This window comes from Stegodyphus dumicola, chromosome 1 (assembly GCF_044657685.1).
Source record: "Stegodyphus dumicola isolate Sdum_Otavi_A_Nest chromosome 1, ASM4465768v1".
Lineage (NCBI taxonomy): Eukaryota > Metazoa > Arthropoda > Arachnida > Araneae > Eresidae > Stegodyphus > Stegodyphus dumicola.
In genome coordinates, this window is record NC_140768.1 from 219,702,932 (window position 1) to 219,717,466 (window position 14,535).

Sequence of the window (14,535 nt, forward strand, 5' to 3'; positions counted from 1 at the left end):
TCGCTGTATTTGATGTAGTTTTTGACATATTCTTGCTGTGCCATTCATCCAGACTGGGCAGCCGTAGAGGATCATGCGTTCAATTGCATTAAGGAATAGATGTTTTAACAGGCGCCCCTTTTGCTCCACTTGTCTGTGATTATCCTGTTTAGTTTATTGATGATTCGATGCGTCTTATCTCGGACTTCCGTAAGATGTGATACCCACGTGAGCTTCTTATCAAGCGCGAATCCGAGGTATTTAATGGTATTCTGGCGTCGCAGTGGATGCCCTTCCCACTTTATGCGTGGTGGATTCGCGTCTATTTTTGAACCTTTTGGAAAGACTATCATCTGTGTCTTTTCAATACTGAAACACAGTTTGTTGTCTTGACTCCATTTTGCAAGCAATTTGAGTGCTGCGTCTGCTTTACGCTCTATAGTTGTTCTATTGCCTCTGTCTATTATGAGTATAATATCGTCGGCGTAAGCTTGTATCTTGGCATTGTCTCCAAAGTTGATGTTCAGCGCTGAGTCTGCAATTATGTTCCACAAGATGGGTCCGATATTAGACCCTGTGGGGCTCCTTTGTGGTAATTCATCGTGATATTTAAGCCGTCTCTTTTGTAGGTCACTTAACGTTCTGTGAGGTAGCTTGCGATCAGTTGGTAAAGATTCTTTGGACATCGCAGGTCTTTTAGTTTTGTTTTGAGCGCTGGCCACCATAGTTTGTTGAATGCGGAAGCTACGTCAAGCGATATTATACACGTATGGGGGTTATTTTGTCTGTTATTTAAGATGATGTCTTGAACACGGTTGAGGGCGTCGGTGGTGCTCCGCCCTTTAATAAACCCGAATTGGGCGGGGTTTAGTAGTTTGTTTTTGACCAGGTAATACGTTAATCTCTGCGTAAGCATCTTGTCAAGGACCTTGCCCCACGCTGAGAGTAAACAGATAGGTCTGTAAGAACTGGGCATGGACTTTGGTTTTCCCTCTTTCTGGAACAATACTAGCTCTGCGTTTTTCCATTCCTTTGAAAAATAACCTAATTCAAGGCACTTGTTAAAGAGTGCTAGAATTTGTTTGTCGTCCGCGAGCCTAAGCTCTTCAATGGTTTCAATCGTGAGGCCATCCAGCCCAGGAGCTTTACCTCGGCGTGTTGAGTTTATCGTACGTTGCATTTCTTCGAGTGTGAACGGCTAATCGTCTTCCGAGTTTGGAATCTCGGTTGATTGGGAACGAATATCTGCATGGTATGTAGAGTCCTCGTTGGGGTCGTCTTCTGGAAAATGGAACCTCACGATTTCTCTAATTGTATCCTCAATTGTGTTCGTCATTGTGCCATCTTCTTTTTGAATTGAACCTATCTGTAATGGATCCATGCTCTTCCCTTTAGCTAGATCGAAGTATGTTCCGAACGGAGAGCTAACAGTGATTTTGTTCCATGTCATGTCCCATGCTCTTTTCTTTTCTTTATACATCTTTTGCCGGTACTGTGCACGTACCCTCTGGTAAAGCAGCCTGTTATGGGTCCTTTCCTCTCCAGTTGTTTTTTGGAATCTTTTCCTTGTTGCTCTGACCTTTTTCCTGAGAATAGTGAGATCTTTTGTCCACCATGGACAGGTGCGCGATCTTGGTTTCGAGTTATGTGAGAGAACTGTTCTTTGATAGATCTCGTGAAGACTAGTGGTAACTTCTCTTACATATTTATTGATTTCTTCGATAGTTGTCAGATTTCTAGGGTCAGCTAAAGATTTTGAGACATACCATTTGAAACTTAGCCAGTCGGTATGTACATTGATTTTCGATCTTCTCCATGTTGGGTAATGAATGCTGGAGACGTCAAAATAGATATTATTATGATCGCTATTGTTTGCTTCGTCCGTTACCTTCCAATTATCGATCCGGATTCTGTCTCTACTTATGATAAGTGTGAGGTCAATCCAGCTGTTACCACTTACTCCTGCGAAGGTTGGCGTATCCCCTATCTCATTGACTATCGATAGTCCAGTGCTGGCAATGAATTCGCATACTTTGAGGCCTCGTGTGTCCGTATTATGTGAGCCCCATAGGTGACTTTTGGCATTGAAATCTCTGGTAATTTTTGTAGTCATGTTGTTATTGTCCTGCATAAACCTTTCTAGGGTTGTCAGGATTGGTGCAATATCTTGCGATGGAGGACAGTATACCGTGATTAATATAAATCTTGAGTCACTGCCTATTGCAAGCGCTATAATCTCCGGAGAGCTGAAAAGTTCCAGAACTGGGAGATTTGAGTCCGCTATAATCACTGCAGTTATTGCGTCTGTTCGAGAGTAGAACTTCCTATATTTTGTGGGGAATCCGTACAGTTTGTTCTGTACTGTGTACGGTTTCTGGATACATGCTACTTTGAGTTTGTCGTTTTGTTCAAAATTTATCTTTAAGTTTTCTGTTGCACTCCTGGAGTGCTTAAGATTAATCTGGATTATTTGGATACTATCCATAATTTGTTCGTTGTTTTAATCTTTCGAGCTCTTTTAGGTAGCATGGGCATTTCTTATCTCGGCTATCATTTTGGGCATCGAGGCCTGTATTATATCGTTTATTCACCTTTGTGCAGTTGACACAGCTGACTGTTTTTTGGTCACAATTGGTCTTCTCGTGGTGTGTGGAGCCGCATCCGGCACAGACTTTATCTTCCTTGCAATATTTCGCTGGGTGGTTATACCCAAGGCATTTGACACATTGCGAAACCTTTATAAACTCCCTTACGTTATATCTTGACCATTGTATGTTCAACTTCCTCGTTTTCATAAGGATCTTGAAAGCTACTGGGTCTATAGATAGAACCCAGTGCTGTCCAAAGCGGGCCTTCATGGCGAACAGAACCTCTATTTCACTTTCTGCTAGGTCGATGTTCTGTATTTTAATGAAGTTTACTATCTCGTCTTTATTAATGTTCTCGTTGACATTGTAGACTATTATTCTGGGGTTTCTTTTTTGTGGATGTTTCGTCTCCACTACGTCCTTCAGCTTCCGATTTTCATTTATGGCCTCTTCAAGTATTGCCAGTTCTTCCTTTTTCGTAACTTCTACTAGGAGCCCTCATTTGTTGACTTTCTTTATATTCTTGACGTCTACTTTGAGTTTCCCTGGATCTATGTACTTCACCAGCTTCTCCTTTACCTCGTCGGATGTACTACCCTCAGTCTTAGGATAGACTAGTAATACATGCTCTGTCTCTTGCCGTGATCTTGATTGTGATCGTCTAGATCTAGAACTACTTCTGGATGGCCGTCGAGATCTTGCAACTTCTGCAAAAGACAGCTTTTGAGTGGCGACTATTCCTTGGATGCATGTCTCTATATTCTTAGTTTGTTCAATTTGTCCTTCCAAATTGGCAATTTTGTAACTCTGCCTCGAGACTATTCTTAACATATGGTCAAAGAAACCTCGTATCTTTTTGTTTGCTTTTGTGGAAATGTCGTCTCTATTTAAATATCCAATTAGATTAGTATAGCACTCTGAAGCCTCTTGATACTCTGTACTGGCATCTACCAAAGTTATATCAACGTCTAGCTGTCGTGTACTGCTCTGTTTCTGTGCTTATCTATTATTGGAGCACTGGCCGACTGCGTCTCATTGTCGGGGCGTTGCCCCTTAGGCTCTTTATTTTTTGGACGAACCATCTCCCTTTGTGTTTTAAATGGTTCCAAAATAATTTTTAAGCAGAAATTTAAATTATCTGGCCGAAATTAAACAAATCGACCAACGGGCAGAAAGACTTTTGTGGATGGTGCACCAAAGTCGTGGTGTCTACATATATCCGCCACCGCCTAACGCTTACTCAGAATTACAAATGCATATAACATTTTTCATACATGTACCAAAATCACAATTTTCAAAAAATAGGTAGAGAAACAGATATAAAATCCTATTTTATACTCAAAAGTTACTAGCACAGTATATAAAAACCTTGAGAGACAATGCTTACTCAGGATATGCAAATGAGGGCCTCTGGAATACCGGCCCAGCGTGCAGAACCACTACACCACGAAGGCACACGCTAAGAAGGCGGGAGAAATACCTTACAATCCAACTTTGAACATTACATTTCTTTATTAAAGAATTCTGAAATATTTTAAGCTACGATTCTGCGCTTTTTTGAGGTCAAAGATATTTTTTATAACGTTACGTTTATTTACACATTATTTATTTAGGATCTGGATGATAGCAGGAGAACGTTTATGGGCGGTATCCTCTGCACTGCTTCATTTACGTACAGTATAAATTTTAACCATTGGATCTGTGTTTTACTGTTAGCACGTGCGTCCGGGTTCGTAATCGAATGAATACACGCAAAATCGATGATAGCTTGACAAAATTTATTTTATAAAAAGGAACACTGAAATATTCTGGAAATCTTCACAAAAATACTCGTAAAGTAAGTTCTTCTCACCATCACACAGCACAATCAGTAACTGCACTTCAAACTACTGAAAACGTTTCTAGAGATATTAGATTATTTCGAAGAAGGAATCGTGAAAATTGAGCAGTGCGTCGCCGGGACTCGAACTACGGATCTCTCGAATACGCGCCGAGCGTGCTGACCACTACACCACGAAGACATGCTAAGAAGGCGGGAGAAATACCTTATATACTCCCTCTTTTAAAGGGCGACTGGGGATTAGGGGACCCAATCGCCAAATCCTTGTGGTGGAGAATCATCATCCACCACCATTTTAGTTCGGGACCCACTGTAGAGACATTATAGTTTTTGGGTTTGCAGGACAGATGAAAAATGAGCAATGCCCTTTCCGGGAATCAAATCAGGGACCTATCGAATACGCACTGAGCGTGCTGACCTGTACACCCCGAAGGCATGCTATGAAAGCGGGAGAAATATCTTATACGATAAATATAACAAATGCAAAGTACATGTAAAGAGCGAAGCTCACACGAAAATAATCTCAATATTCCGAAGTCGATTCTGAACTGAAAACCTCAGAGCAGATGCAGATCGGAGAGCAGGAAGCTCTCCGGTCTGCATCCGGTGGTCGAGAAATCTCTAGTACACTCTATTTATCGAAATTACAAGAAGGCATGTGCGGTTAAAATTGCATCAAAGGGGAAGATACAGTTACATATAATAAATAAGGGATAAATTACAGTTATTCAGTTACAGTATCAATTAGTTATACAAGGATAGGACCAAAACATCACTAAAGTTTAGCGACTTTTGAAGATTTATCGCCAAATTTTGCGATAAAATGTAATCTCCATACGGTCGCTAGGTTGGCGACATCCCGCCAACCTCGCGACAGCGAGATTAGCGAGATTTTTCTTCACGCACAACTCAAATTCCAAAAAGTTATCTATTGAATTTCTATGAAATTTTCTCATTATAATTCCGCATTGCAGTCTTACTATGAAGAAATTAATATTTTATAGCATGATAAGTTCTTCAACGCAATTAATTAACTTTAGTTTTAAAAATCAGTAACAGTCCATTAATGTTTAACTATTAGATTTCTCGAGGTTTGAGAATCAAATTTAGGAAACGCTGCAGTAGAGTACATTGCAGTAGCTAGCAGAGCAAAAATATAAGCAACTATGTAATAAATGCTAACATAAACTGATATATAATAACTATTGCAAAATAACTGTAGTAAATTTCTCTTTCTCTCTTACTCTGGTATTCAGAGCACTAAATTACCCATTGAAACACATACGTGTCCTCCTAATTTAATAATTTATTTTGTTATAACAGAAAAACTGGTAAATTTTATACTTATACTTTTTGTTAAACAGTAACAACCCTCTCATTTTTTTTTATTAAATCTTTGAACTCAGCGCCGTTATAATGTCAGCACCTTCTTGAATTTATCTTGCGCAAATTTTCAGAACTTTTAAACTTTAAAATTATTAGCTCAGTTTTTCTACTTTTTCTTTTCTAGCGTTAGAAATGTTTACCGAGGAAGATATGTCTAAACATCTATGCGTTAGACACAAAGCGAATGAAAAACTGCACTATTTAACCCGAATAATGGTAATAGGAAAAGTGGAATTTCACTAGACGTACAGGAAAAGTAAAAAAATAGAAAAAGTCACTATTCTATTAAGAGTTTCTGACTAAATTCACTCATGTATTAAGAATTACAAACTTAAATAAATGGCGGCCACGTTAGGCCTAGCGCCAGTTAAACTTTTAAATTGCTGATAATTCTCTAACTATTATATACAGGTTACTTAAAGGTATAAAAATCTTAACTGGAGCATAATGTTATGTATTAATCGTTTATTTTCAAGCTTAAGTTGTTTCGATTATTATTTCACTTTTGATTTGTAATTGAAGTTCTAATTTTTTTGTTGTTTAAAGTTGGTTCTAAGTTTAAATTGTAACTTTTGTAAACTTTAAATTTTGGTTAGGTTGCTTTAAATGTTTTTTTGAGTGGAAGTTGTTTAATTTTAATTTGAGTTAGGGACTTGAGATTTTGGGTTTTTGTATCTTGTTGTTTTGACCCTTAAGGTTATTTAACTTTTAACTTTAATTATTTTTAAAGCCTTGCTGTTGCACTTTTGGTGTGTTAATTTTTTTTTCTTAACCTTAAGTAACTTAATTTGTATCCCTCTTTCTTTTAAAGTTAAACGAATACATATTTTCTGACTGGCGGTAGGAAAAATTTATTGTATTTGTATTTCAATTTGGATAATATGTGTGTATACTTTAATTGTGGCTGAAGAAACAATTATTACAGTGCTGACATTTTTATTATGAATTATAATGTTTTGTAATTAGTAGCTTCATTTTTTAATTTCCCAAAGTCATTTTTGTATTAACTTGGTTCAGAGATTTTTCACCCTTTTCCCTCGGCTTGGATTTCATTCTCGGAAACTCTTATCAGCGGTTTTACTGCACCCCGAAATTCCTTCCTTCCAAACGAAAAAACACATGTGGGGGGTGAAGTGCTGGATGGATACGCCATATGGTGTTTCACGAAAAGAGGACCCTGTTTTGCTGGACTGGCGAGCATGGAGAAGTTCTGCAGCATATTTTATGGTGGGGAAAATATTCGTTGAGTTAGAAGATTTGCATTATCGACTGAGACCTTGAGCAAGGCTAGTTTCTTCCCCCACCTTGTTTTCGTCTGCAGGTCTGATGACACATTGGTGTGGCCTTGGAAGTTAAATGATGGATTAGCGAAAATAGGTTCTTCTGGTAGTCGGGAAACCCCTTCCCGTGAAGATTCCTCGCGTTGGGTTGCTGGTTTTGGCTTCCTTGCTGTTCAACATCTACGCCAAGTTTTCAAAAAACGCGCCAGCAATTAAAGTGGCTGCGCAGTGTTTTCGGGAGGAAGACGAGGAAACCATTTTGAATAACACCTTACTTTTGAAGGAAAGGTCCAAGGGAAATTATTTTTGCTGTTTCCGATGACTTCCAAGACGCAGAGAGGGGACCAGCCGACGGCGTGCCATGGCAGACTAAGAAATTAGACAACTTGCCCGACGGACGCAGTGGTAGCACCTGAATTGCAGAATGGCCAACATCTTGGTGATGACCGGAGTCCTGCCGGACGGAAAGCCTGTCCTCCGAAAATATTTCTCATTATTAATTATGATTTGTTTTCTTTACAGAAACCTCTCCGAAGTAATTGTTCCAAGAACCAATAAATGTGCGATGTGTTCGAATGGTGTAAATGTAAAAATTGTATTGCAGGTATGTAATATTTGTTTCTTCAGAGTAAAGGTAACCTGCCGCCACCCTTGTTAAAAATGTAAATTATTCATAAAAAAATTTGCTCATAAATAAACGTTAGATTGATTTTACCTACCTAGCCTTGTAATTTTTGTGTTTAATTCCTTACACTGGACCTCAAACATAGAATGGGTTTTGCTTTTACACAACGCATCCTTGAAATTTATAATTGTTTGCATATTTTGTTCTTATGTTACACTATGATAACTGCTCACATACTTAGTATGTTATTGATACAATATTGGTTGAAATGTTCTGTTATGTTACATATAACACACAGTTACCTACCTCATAATCTAATATGAACATTGACAAATGCTATTTCACAGAAATGATGTTCAGTAGTAAATATCACGTATGAATTTCTATTATGCATAATGATATAACAATAAGAATGACATAACTCACTCACGTTTGAAGCAAAAAAAAAAAAAAAATGCACCATTTAACAACATATAAGAATAGGAATAAGTAATCTTAAGAATCGACAACAGTTGCGTTGCTCCGTCGGATAGAGTTATCGTTTTGCAAACTGTTTCTCTATTGCATAGGAAGTACAGAAAACGCCAGGGCGTTAACAACCAAGATATTTCCAGTATGATTGCCCAATGAGCTGTGATGGCAGTTTGACAGCCCAAGAATGCGCGTATGATATGATGCGTCTGGTAGCACTACTCTTTCTTCATGGAATGCCGAAGTCCATTTAACAGCACGATAAACCAGATCGTTCACGGCGAGCATCTAACATGCTGTACAAAGTACCCAGGTACTACCCCTGCTTCCTGTCTTTCCGAATCACTCACTTATCAAACATATCTGAGACTTGATTATACTCCATTTGCGTTCTTTACCACCGCTGCTTCAGAAGAGGAACTATGGCAAGTGGTTAACAGGGAATGGACATCCATCCCTCAGGCAACAATCCTCACGCTTTTTACATCAGTACCTAGACGTGTTACTATCTGTATCACCATCAGCTGTGGTTCTGCAAGTTACTGAGCGTACTGTGTAGTCGCTCCTTTTATGAGCAAGTATATCATGCTGTAATAAACATAATATATTATTCACTGCGGGGTTTGTCCTTTTGCCGATTTTCATCACTTTCTGGGCGCGCGTTCATGGTGTTCACGCGTATGGCCCTTTTAGTGCCATATAGTATATATAGATGAGCAAACAGAAAAAATGTAATCAATCAATGGATAATTGTAGTAGTTTAGTTGTCAACAGCAAAGTTATGCATTAAATGTTGCATAGTTCAATCATAATTATAGTTTAATCGTAGCCATTTAATATCTTTAAGGGAAACAAACCAAACTTTTAAAGAAAACGCTTGAGTTAGAGAAAAATATTCACATCATTGCCACATCAATATATAACCAGATTAAATATACTCATTTAATTTGTTAATATTACTTATTTAAGTTTGTTACAAGATAATTTAATTCAGATAATATTTATTACCTGGATTTCGGTTAATCAACCGGCGTTGAGTTTTGCAATAATTGCAGGATTTTGACCAGCAAGAATGGTCATTGTGAAGATTTCAGTTGGACCTGAAATATAAGAATATGTAAGTGTAGTAAACTATTAAATGTCATTCAGTCAGTTGTGAGTCAATCTTTTCAATAGGATGAAAAAAATAGATACTACTTTAATAAGCTTCTGTACAAATTTTCTATCAGTATTATAGGCAAAATATATTATATACAGCAATAAACAATATACGATAATAGACTGAGGTGGTATATAACACTGATAATAATTAATTGAATAAAAACGAGGGAACATTTAAAACCCATAAGCTACTGCTGCATTTAATTTATTACATCAATATCGACATCCAATTGAATAAGTCAATAAAATTGGAATCAAATTACAATTGTTTGCCATTTCTTTCTGGGTTTAAAGTTGCTGACTTTGCTTTAAAAAAGTGCTCAAACTAAACTTTCCACAGCGCATATTTATATTTACATTGAAACATTGATGTCAAATAAAAAAAGAAAATATGAGGACACAGTAGTTACGTATTTATATCTTGAACTTAAAATTTTAGCTTTGTGTTGCGTAAAAGCATGTCAGCTTATACATTAGACATGTTTAAAAACTCAGATGTGGACACCACATGAATTCCTTGTTATTATTAACTTATACACATTTTAGTCTGCACTTCATTTAAATTTTCTTTTTCAAATGATTCTAACTTAATTAACCGATCCTTCAAGGCAAATTGAAAATAACATGAAAAGTTGCAATTTTTGATATAAAATACAGATCAGTTTTTCCGTACTGGAGTCAAACTTCTTATGATTTTATTTTTTCATAACGAGTAAAAACTTTTTTAGTTATAGGTATAGAAACAGGGAGACTGCATTAAAAGTTAAATTTCGTTATTTGCCGGAAATAATTTCTTTTACCTTTTAATTTGACGTTGTCAAATCATGAACATTTTCGTCTGTTTGAAACACTTTTCATCCGTTTGTGACTGGAGTTATACGGCTACGACAAGCGACTGCGAAAATAAAGGCTGGTTAAGGACTTTTAAGCAGGGTAAGGGGGAGTATATATTTTTCATATATATATTTCTTATTGGTTTATATGGATTTTGTCTAGTTCTTTTTTAGTTTCTTTTTATTGATATGTATATTCGTGTCGGGGAGATTTCTGTAGACAAAGGTTTCTAAAATACATTAGTATCTAGATTATTTTTTATAAAAAATTAATTAAAAAAATGAAAAAGAAAATAAAAAGTTTTATTTTAATTTAATACTTGACTTTACTTGCTTGTTTCTCCAAAGACTTCATTAGTATTTTCCTTTTAAAACTTTAATTCTTAAATGCTAATTTCTAAGGGTACCACTTTATTGGTATTTCTTTTTGGACATTCTTCACTTTTTACTTTTGGTTTTGACTTTTACCCTTGCCTGCATGAATGACGAAACACGAATTGAATGATTGGAGAGTTAGGTTTGGAGGCAACTTCCCCTTGATAAGTCTGTCTCCTGCCTGCTCAACAGTCATTCACTTAGGCATTTTTAATAAAATTGTTTGGATTATTTGAATTTGCTAAATTAGTGAATTCATTTTCATATATTGGTTTTGCACTTGATTTGCTTTTGCTTCTGAATTTAAATGATATTGTAGATTAGTTCGAGAATTAAATCATATGTTTAACACATTTTTTAAAATATTTTTTTATTTTTTTTGGCTTTAAATTTGCTTTTTTTAATTTTGGCTTTAAATTAGCTTTTTTACTTTTATATTCTACTTTAATTAAACTTAGGAGATAATATAATCAATTAATCAATACTGTTTAGGAAATAAATTATATATATACTTTATATATATATATATATATATATATACTTAAACTGAAAAAATGCATATATATGTAATAAGTCTTTAAAAGCTTTTCCTGCGCATAATGTTGCTAATCTATAATTTTTAAATCTTGATTACAAATTAAAATTAAAACTAAACAGGCAAAAGAAGAACATGTAAGCAAATAAGCACGTATTATTAATAGAGCAAATTAATGGTATTGCAAATTATAAATGGAGTTCATTGTAATTTTTTTTAATTAAATGTTTCTGCAAAGTTATGATTAAAATGGAGTCAAAATAATATTTGTGACATCATATAAATTAAAATACAACGGTATAACTGACTAAAAATGGAGAAAGCTGTTTTATTATGTTCAGACTCTTAGGTTCTGAAGAGGAGGTAAGGCTCTCTTGTGACAATACACTTCTTCTGGGCAAATTTATTCTGTTTCTGTAAGCTTAAAATTGTCCGAGGCACTAAATTAATAATATAAATACTTTCAGTATTTCTTAAAATTAAAACCTCCACACCTACAGAACAAATCTGACCCACGCCACCCCCCAAAAAAACATATTTAATAGTATCAGTTCTATACACGTGAATACAAGTGAAAATTTCAAATAAATATTAAAAAATATTAAAAGTATTGAACTCCTACCTTTTTTTTAATTCGATTTGATAATAAATTAAAAAAATATCGTCATTAAATACAGCCAAATTTAAGACAAAAACTACAAAATATTGTATTAATTTTTTATCAATATATTGGTGAAATTTGCAAGTGATTGTGTGGAACATTTCATATTTAATTTATTAGAGAGTGACAATAATTATGCTAATCTATTTCCAAAAAATTCTTTAGGAAAAATTTGTAAATGGATGTACGTATCTAGGTTCAATACTCCAATAAAACCTATAGCCAAGTTTTTCGAACGTCATGCAAACGCGATAGGTGTTAGGATTTCATGCATGTCCTTGCCCAAATATTTTAAACCACACAAAGTTTGGCTTTGGATCCAAGGTTTTTGAAAGAAAGTGGATAAGACAGTTTTGCAAGAGAAATATTTTATAAGAGTGCGTGTGAGTGAAATATGTGATATCATTATTTACAGATAGACATATATAGCTACCGTTTTTTTTTTTTGTTTGACATTAGTTTTTTTTTTTTTTTTTTTTTTCATCCCAAATTGACTTGCGGGATAATTGTTGGATGTAGCATGTATTAAATACTCGATAGGAGAAAATGTTTTCTTTCAAGATCTTTTTTTCGAGTTTTTTTTTCCTTGTTATGAGAAAGTACGTTTCAGCGAATCACATTTTAAACATTAAAACTTGAAGTATCATATCTAGGTATACAAAGGTAACAATTAATGTAATTTATCTATAAAATTCGTAAGCCCCATTAGATGATTCAGTGAGTTTTAATAAAGAACTTTGATAAATTATCCTGTTTTCCTCTGCATTAAAATATTTAAATTACATCTTCTGCTATTTATATCAAAGAAAAATAAAGAAAGAAAAAAATGTGAAAGGTTTCAGATTTTAATGTGTACCACCAGAGGGATTGTTAAGGTTTTCACTGCTCTCGCTGCGTTTACAAATTACCAATCTGCACCTGGACTCACTGCTGCTAACACAACATTTTAAACTTTATATTTTGAACTACTGTCTTTTCATGCCTTTTTTTGATATTATTATTATATATATCTTTCTTCGCCCTTACGCCATATAATTTAACAGTAAAATCAGAAACTTTTTAATAGCAGCACATTTTAGAATTTCCAATAGAGGTTAAATGCTGACAAAATGTTTTCTGTTATTTTGGCAGCACATTTTACAGTTTCTTCCGAATTTATCATACCAATGTTTAGTTTTGTTAGTAAGATGATATTAGCAATTTTTTCTGCATTTTTATTATTATCTTTTTGTCTTTTTAACTCTATTTATTAAACAGCACTTTCTTCGCCCTTACGTCGCATAAATTTCAGCAGCGAAGTCAAAAAATATTTATAAACAGCATATCTCTAGAATTTTCGGTAGAATGTCAAATGTTGCCTTTATTTTTATATTCCATAAATTTATTCTTTATAAATAACAGATGGCAACTTTCTTTGAAAAGTGATACGGGCACAAAAGTGAGGGTCGAGACTAATAGCATCTGGTGCTAATGAATAATTACATAAATGATTCTTTTTTTGATATCACATAAATTTTGCTTTCAGAATTAGAATTTTTTATCTAAAGGAAACTAAAACAAATTGAGTAAAATAAATTTATTTAATATAATTTTTTTTCACCTGCAAGCATTACTGGATATTTATGAAAGCAAAATGAGTTTTGACTTAAACAAAATCATACGATGCTATCCAGCGTTTTATTGTTTTCAAAATATTATTTGATTATTTATTCAATGAATGTTGCTCTTAGTTTTAATAAAGAAACTGAAATAACGTTTTAATGAAGGAGCTGATATAACGTAATTATTTTAGTTTTCTCACAAAAATAAAATAAAAATGGACTTTTTACAATAAAGCAAGATTATTTTATTCTTAGTTTTAATGAAGAAACTGATAAGACAATTAATTTAGTTCTGATTTTTTAGATTTGGATCCCATATGATTATTTTTACATCCCAAAGGACAAATGATATTAAAAAAATATATCATTTTTTGTTCTGCAGTTGGAGAAATCGCGAGTTTATGTCTCAGCTGCATAAGAAACTGACATAACTCTTTGGTTAGTTCACATATATTCCCCAGAATATACATCAAATCTTTTACATTAAGTAAGTAGCAGATAAAACCACTGAATAAGCTATTATCTGCTATCCAGCAGATAAAACCACTGAATGTTAGTAGTTCGGCCCAGGATCAAATCCCGGCTTCTTAGACGTTATTGTAACTTTTCCCCTGTGTAACAACAGTACGAGACATTTTCCTTTAGAAAATCATCTACAAAGGCATACATTTGTTTATAAAGATAGCTCTAGTCTGTTTTCCTATAATCTAATATATCGAAATTCAGATATTGCCACTTAGAAGATGCCAACCTTGTATAAGCCAGACTGCTTAGAACTGGTTTAGAAAATAAATTAGGATTATTGCGCCATTTTAGAGCTTGTTCCTGTGAGAAGAAGTTACTTTTGCATACGTTTAAAGCACGTTTTGCGATCTTTAATTTTAGTGTAATAAAAATGGATGTAACGCCTAGAAAGAGAGCAAAGATTATCGCTCTTAGCAATAAAACATTCGTGATTGTAAGAAATATTGCATCTGTGGTTGTTGTTGGAAAACTGAGACTCTTTCGAATTCTGAGGAGACACAATTAAATTGGAATATTTTCTCCAAAAAGAAAGGGCAAATTTGGAAAGAAAAGGAAAACAGGTCCAAAATCGGATCGACTCCTACTCCGAAGTGGCATTATTAATTCAATAAAATTATTAAAGACCTTAAAAGAGGTCTGTTGTCTTTTGGTATTGATATTCATCCTTGAAACGTG

The 14,535-nt window shown here is 34.6% G+C and overlaps 1 protein-coding gene across 6 annotated transcripts in view; it reads right to left on the reverse strand.

Moving 5' to 3' along the window:
* The window catches only part of LOC118179667 (glutamate-gated chloride channel-like), a 683,063-nt gene that overhangs the window by 195,567 nt on the left and 472,961 nt on the right, over positions 1-14,535 (reverse strand). For all 6 annotated transcript variants that reach the window (XM_085825825.1, XM_085825798.1, XM_085825832.1 and 3 more), the window contains one exon: positions 9,178-9,269. The gene's annotated coding sequence lies outside the window, so the exon portion shown is untranslated. The remainder of the gene's footprint in view (positions 1-9,177; positions 9,270-14,535) is intronic.